Genomic DNA, 6966 nt, shown 5'->3' with positions numbered 1-6966 from the left:
TATATATATATATATATATATATATATATATACATACACACACATATATATGTCTATAGGTATGCAGACACCTATATATATATATATATATATATATATATATATATATATATATATATATATAGATATAGATATATATAGATATAGATATATATATATATATATATATATATATATATATATATATATATGTATAGGAGCGCTATAGAATCCTGAAAGAACACCAAAATCCTGAAAGTTCAAAATACTGAAAACTCAAAATCCTGAAAACACTCAGGATACCAGCACTCACTATACTACAGCACATTCATAGCATCCTTTGGTTCCCTGCTGCAGTGCACTGTTTGTCATGATGACACCCCTTCCCCACCTTCAGCCTTTTTGCAGATACTTGACAACTATGGCCTACACATGTGAGTCATTTTGCAGTGTCCCAAACACTGAACACCACGTGTAACAGCCTAGTCCCAGCTAATGAATGGCAAACATACAGGTGTACACTGGCACCGGCACGGTACAGATGGGGTGGTGGGCCTGAGGTGGGGTGAGGTGTTTGTTGTGCAGCACATGTATCGTACACAATACCATCTGTAGGTTTCCAACGTGGTCTTGGTACACCAATACACATTGCAACTAATGCCTTTTGGGGACCTCTTCTGTTATGCATACTCTACCTGTAGAGAGGCGTGGCTGATGTTTCCTGTGGTACAACTGTCACAGCTGATTACCCTAACCCATGGGCCACACATTTGCAGAGTCCAGGCAATTGCTGACACAGGTACTGCACAGCCAGTACTTTCTAGACATTCCTGCAACCCCCTCAGTGTTGTGAGTGGTCAGTTTCAGGAACTGTGACAGACATAACTCTGACTCCACAGCAATAGTGATAGCAGTGTGTGAACTCCAAGGGATGTGCACAAGTTGACCTTGCAATCATGCAGAGTTGGGGCACATGTGTAGGACAGACTGACCATATACTGGCAAATGCAGATGGCCCATGCTAGTATACCACTGCCAGGAATAGTGACTGCTGTAGTATCAAACCATCATGATAAGGGTGTGCACACATATGTACCCACAAAGTGTATACATCTCAGTCAGCATCAGCACAACTAGCACATTTGTTTGATACTGCATTTGATTGTACAGGACATATGTCACATATCAGGCTCAGGTAATGTGAACATATGCAGTAATGTGGTCCTATGGCATATCAAGGAAGAGGGCATCATATCAATAACGGTGCATACACTCCCCATAGCCACAGTAAGGTTTGACAGTTGTCAGTGTAATTGTAACATATTGGTCATACATGCACCACTGATGATGACATCTGTAAATCAAACATCAGGCATTCATGAATTATATCTCTCCACATTTCATCTCAGGTATGTGTCGGACAAACACATAGGGGCTGTGAGCAGCAGAGCAGACATAACTGACACAGTAATACACATTCAGCAATGGTGTGCACACCTGAGAGGTATGGTGCACAGTACATGGCAGGGTGCTGAACAGGTGCACAGCAATACGGTGTACATGGGTGCAGTGTTTTCCAGGGGAAGGGGCATCACCTACTAACACAGCCCATGCATCACACACATGTATACTGTTGCTAGCATGGATTGACTATAGCTGCACTGCATGCTGTTGGGTACCATATGTTATGCATGTTGACAGATGGGTAGTGGGAGGTCTGTGTGTAATATCTTCATGCAACCTCACCTGTAAATGTGTGTGTGGGAGGATGGGGAGGTTATTTTGTCGGTAAGTGCAATCTGGTGGAGTGGAGACAGGTTGATGCATGTAGGATATGTGTGCGTATGTGGTTTTGTGTTTGTGTGTGTATCCATGTATGCACATATGTGATTGTGGGGTTGTTCATATGTCTCGACTTCCCTTGGAATAGAGCAGTACATGGACATGGATTGACACATGAGACACCAGGAATTCTTGTCTGATATGTAATCTCAGGACAGCTGATAGTATAATAAGGTCTGTAGCATGGAACATGCATTGGGAGGGAAACTAGACACCAGGTATACTGTAAAAACTGCAATTAGCAAAAAGGTGAAAGAATACCCATGCATGCAGCTCTACAGATGCATTGGGGAATTACTAGACAAAACCAGTGAGTGTATCCAAATATTACTGTTGTCCATATGATAAGTTAATAGAGAAACAGATCTGGCATCTAATGTGCAATAGTTACGTATGACACTCCAGTGCGTGGCATTATTGAGTGACTGTAGTAGCCTCTAACATATGGGGGCCATGATCACAATGTCTTGACAAACCCAGGGTGAACACTAGATGACAGCAGTGAGTCCTTGTAAAACCGACTCCAATCAAGTCAAAGAGGTAATGGAGTAACAGGTCATGTTTTGTGGTCACTTGTCTAGGCAATTAGAAGAATGATACATTAAAGATTGGTATTAACGAATGTAAGTTTCCAAGTGTGATGCAGGATGGGGAACTTAAGAGACTAAACTTGCGGCAGTCTGTAAATTCAGGGACCGGTATGTATTATGGTGGAATGTCAGGGTGTGTGTGTGTGTGTGTGTGTGTGTGTGTGTGTGTGTGTGTGTGTGTGTGTGTGTGTGTGTGTGTGTGTGTGTGTGTGTGTGTGTGTGTAAATGTGTGTGCGCATATATGTGTGTGTGTGTGTGTGTGTGTGTGTGTGTGTGTGTGTGTGTGTGTGTGTGTGTGTGTGTGTGTACTTTTAAGCAATGACATGCAGGTCTTAAAGTACATTTCTTGTTTTCCCCTCACTGGTGGCAAGGTGGGTCAGGCTCCCTCCTGCATCCAGTCTGATGTTGGTATCCATACAGACACTGAAAATGATGATAGGTGTGTTAAGCCACAGTCAGGGTTGTCAGAGGCCGAAACTGCACCATCATTTGACATCCCACTGTTATCTACAATATCTCCACACACAGTCACAGTGCCTATAGATACCCCATCACCAGTGGCCATAGTAGAGGGACAGTTGGTGGTAGTGCACAGGACAGTGCGGTATCTCTGGCTGCTGTGCCTGGACACAGTAGCCATAGCCGGATGTCCGGCAGGGTGCTGCATAGCAAATGTACGGGGTGCTCGTGGAAGGGCCGCTGGTCCTCCTGCCCCTGGCAGAAGTGCCACATCTGGTACCACCAGACGCATGTTTTAGGCTGTCATGAAGGCGCAGGCATGTATGGAACAGTACACCAGACAGGGTCTAAGGCTGCAGAGGGCTGCCTTTTCAGCTGTAAGTGAAAACATCTGTGATCTTGCTGGTGTCTTCTGTTATTATACAGAGGTCATGGATAGATGGTGGAGTGAGATGGTGGGCCTCCTTGACCATGGATTGTCCATACTAGAGCATGTGGTGTGAGTGGTGTGATGGCCACATGGACATAGGCCAGCAACACCAACATCTGGAGGTCGATGTGGATGTGCAAGGACACCAAGCCACTCCCATGGTGGCAGTACCAGCCCCAGCAGAGCAGGGGGGGGCGCTGTCCACACCACACCAAAGCAGGCCACATGCATGTGACCCTAGCCAGTCCTAGGAGGGACCTGATTCCAGCAGACATATGTCATCATCAGGGGAGAGTAGCATATCGAAGCTTGCACCTAGACTTGCCCATGGAACCCCTGGCAGGCACAGTTCTCATGTCCATGGCTGGAGGCAGTGAACTGCACACCCTGCCAGGTGTGGTCTGCAGCTGTCCAACAAACACCTGTATGGGGCAGCCACATGGCAGAACTGTGTGCATGCATACCCACACACAATACAAACACACCTAGGGCAATCCCATACCTACACACACCACAAAACCACAGCCATATCAGTAATTAAAACCCCTCACTCACAAACATGATGTCAAACATATGGCCCAGCCTAGGTCTCTGGCAAACCAACAACACACCCTGCGCATATGATGATACCTGTGCCACATCCCTGTCATCCATAACATCGATGCAGAGACAGGCTAATATGGTTCTGATGCACACGGTGACTGTACTACAGTGTATCAATGTACTGATGTGTAACATGTTGTCAGCAGTAATGTTTATTGCTTACATGTCAGGTAGTGTAGCTGTCCAGCCATGATGCATTATAGCTTTTAGTAACACTGAGTGATTGTGGTCTCCATAAAGTTATCCATTTGTACTGTAGGTGTCCATGTGTCAGCATGAGGATGGTCTGCTGTCATATCTCACAAGGGGTATGGCACTGTGGTGACACCATGGTTGTGTCATATCTTGGGTACAGTTGAACACATGTCACAGGTCTGTATAACAGTTAGGTCTGGGGGTGGTGTATACAGGTGAGTGCATGGTGGCTGATGTTAGCAGCCCTTCTACAGTGGACAATGGTAGTTGTACTGGGTGACACACACCACATGTTTGTGTATAGCACACACAGAGGCATAGGTGTTGATGCACTACACAGAGAATATTGTACACATGGATGTATATACCTGTGCAAGGAGCCCATCATAGCCTATGTAATTCCACCAAGCCAGACTATGCAGAACAACACATTGTGGAATAAGCATTCTGCTAGTTTAAGGTAATTGATGATGGTACCAGCAGGGTTTATGTCCCCTTTCCCAATGTAGTGCAATCCTCAACACAGTAAACATATGCATGCTGATGTGGGTGGCACACCCCTACCCTTTGGAGGGTGAGAGGTGCTGTAGAACCACAGATAGTGTGATAGACAAATACATAACCTGTTAACATGAACTGTACAGTATTACGGCCAACTACATAGGGGGATACACTCAACGGTAACTGCAATGATGTTGGCTGTGTCCACAACAGCCACACCCAGCTATATATACCAACCCCAGAACTGCTGCACACCTATACAGTGGAGAAGAGGTCATTTACATATCTAACAGTAGTTGTGATGGAATGCATGTCCAAAGGATGATACCTATAACATGTTAGCATATGTCACGCAGTTCTTGGGCAGATGACCCCCCCCTGGGACATGTATATTCTGCAACTTGAAGTAGATCCCTCCACATACACACACTCTTACTTGGAAAAACTGGGACTAGACCTCTACCTAGGTATGTAGTGTTACTGATGTGTGTGGTTTTAATTGCACAAACCACACAGCTTTTAGGATGAGGTGTGTTCCAGGTTACATGTTACATGCAGAACATCCCCAGGTATGTACAGTATAATAATGGGGGATAATTGTTGTATATGGACAATACATAGTGTGACATACCGTCATATACACATTGACAAACACATAACAGTTAGATACACATCTGAGAGACCTGGGTCTATCAGTGATAACTACCTTGTTAGTGTGCCCCATGTCTTACAGGTAGGTTGCACAAAGCATATGCATAACTGGCCTGGATAGTGTTATCAGTTACCTGTATGGCTAATGGTGACAGTGGTCACCATACAGTGGTACATGGGACATGTACCAGGGGTACCATGGTGTAATAACAGTATACCCAGCACCCACACCCCACTGTGGATATTATACGCACTGGAACCCATGATGACACTCTGACATACCCACCATCACACATTGACCAGGACTGCAATACAATCCATTGTCCACCCCAAGAGTGCTACTACAGGGATATGCATCTAATGCACATGCCACAGGCATAGTAGGGTGATGCATTATCATGCCTCTCCTATGAGCAACAACATCACTATCCCTAATACTGTGTGGCAATGCATATTTTAATAGGAGTATGTGGTCTTGGAATGCTGTACCCTACATAAATACACACATGCACACATACACACACTTTCAAGAACTCAGTGGGTATCCCATGCCTATCAACCCATTTGTACAACAGTGTTGTGCTGGTACTATACAGCCAAGGTAGCCATTAGGGAGAAGAGCATAACAAGGTACATGTAATGTCCAGTACAGCAGCAGCCACATCTAACTATGGCAATGGGTGGTGCGGTGGGTGTGAAGGGCCTCAGGGTATTCCCAACTACAGGTCTACTAAATACAGACACTGATATTCTCAGTGATACACACATGCACATTTGTCAGTACTGGGGTGTATTGGTGCAGGTGTCATTGGGTGTGTATGTGGCTATTTTCCATGGAGAGATGGGAAGTGTAGGGAATGTGTGTACAGTGGTATCATGCAACATGCCATGTGCCAGCAGGCCATCAATCTACAGACATGTGACCCTCAGGGTAAGAGTGACATGCATCAGCCAATCCTCTGGATGCCTCCTGCAGAGTGCCAGTAAGGTGCTCCATTTGACAAGTATGCAACATGTATTACATAACATGGTTATTGTCTGTCTTGGAGACCTGTTCCCAAGCATGTTCTGTTGACTGTGGTAGTGTAGTTGAGGTATCCATGGCATGTGGTCCATACAGGGTGTTGGGCCCTATCTGTGCCATTTATAACACAGCTGGGCAGACATGTCAGTGTCAGTCAAGCATAGATTGCCTGTACATATCCAAGATGGATACCTGACATCTGCACATCTGTACAGGGACTGACAGACATCAGCTTGTGAACTAGCTATGCAGTAGGATGAATGTGTTGACAGATAGATGTCTGACATGGATAGGTATGCCATTACTACATGATGACAGCCCTCACTGACATGTGCTATACAGACAGTAGACTACAGTTATTTTCCACATGTCAGATCATTATCCAGTAGAAAATATATAATGTGACACAGCTCACTCACCAGGAACATAACAGTGAGGACTCAGAGTCCATCTATGCATGCAGGGATGTTTGTTTCCAGTACTGCAATTAGCAATCTACTCTTGGAACTCGACAGGGGATTGTGTCTCCCCTCCCAATGTTTAATCTGTATTTGGGAACCTTTATTTCTTCATATGAAAAAAAAATTTTTTTTAATTCTCCTCCTGTACTGGGGGATAAAGGTTAGGATGGCTTTTTTTTGCTTTGATTTAAATATACAGTACCACACCGGTGTGTCGATAATGGAAAAAAT

The sequence above is a fragment of the Protopterus annectens genome, chromosome 4.part0 (assembly GCF_019279795.1).
Source record: "Protopterus annectens isolate FY-2018-M chromosome 4.part0, PAN1.0, whole genome shotgun sequence".
NCBI classification, from domain to species: Eukaryota; Metazoa; Chordata; order Ceratodontiformes; family Protopteridae; genus Protopterus; species Protopterus annectens.
This window is presented reverse-complemented; position numbering follows the sequence as displayed.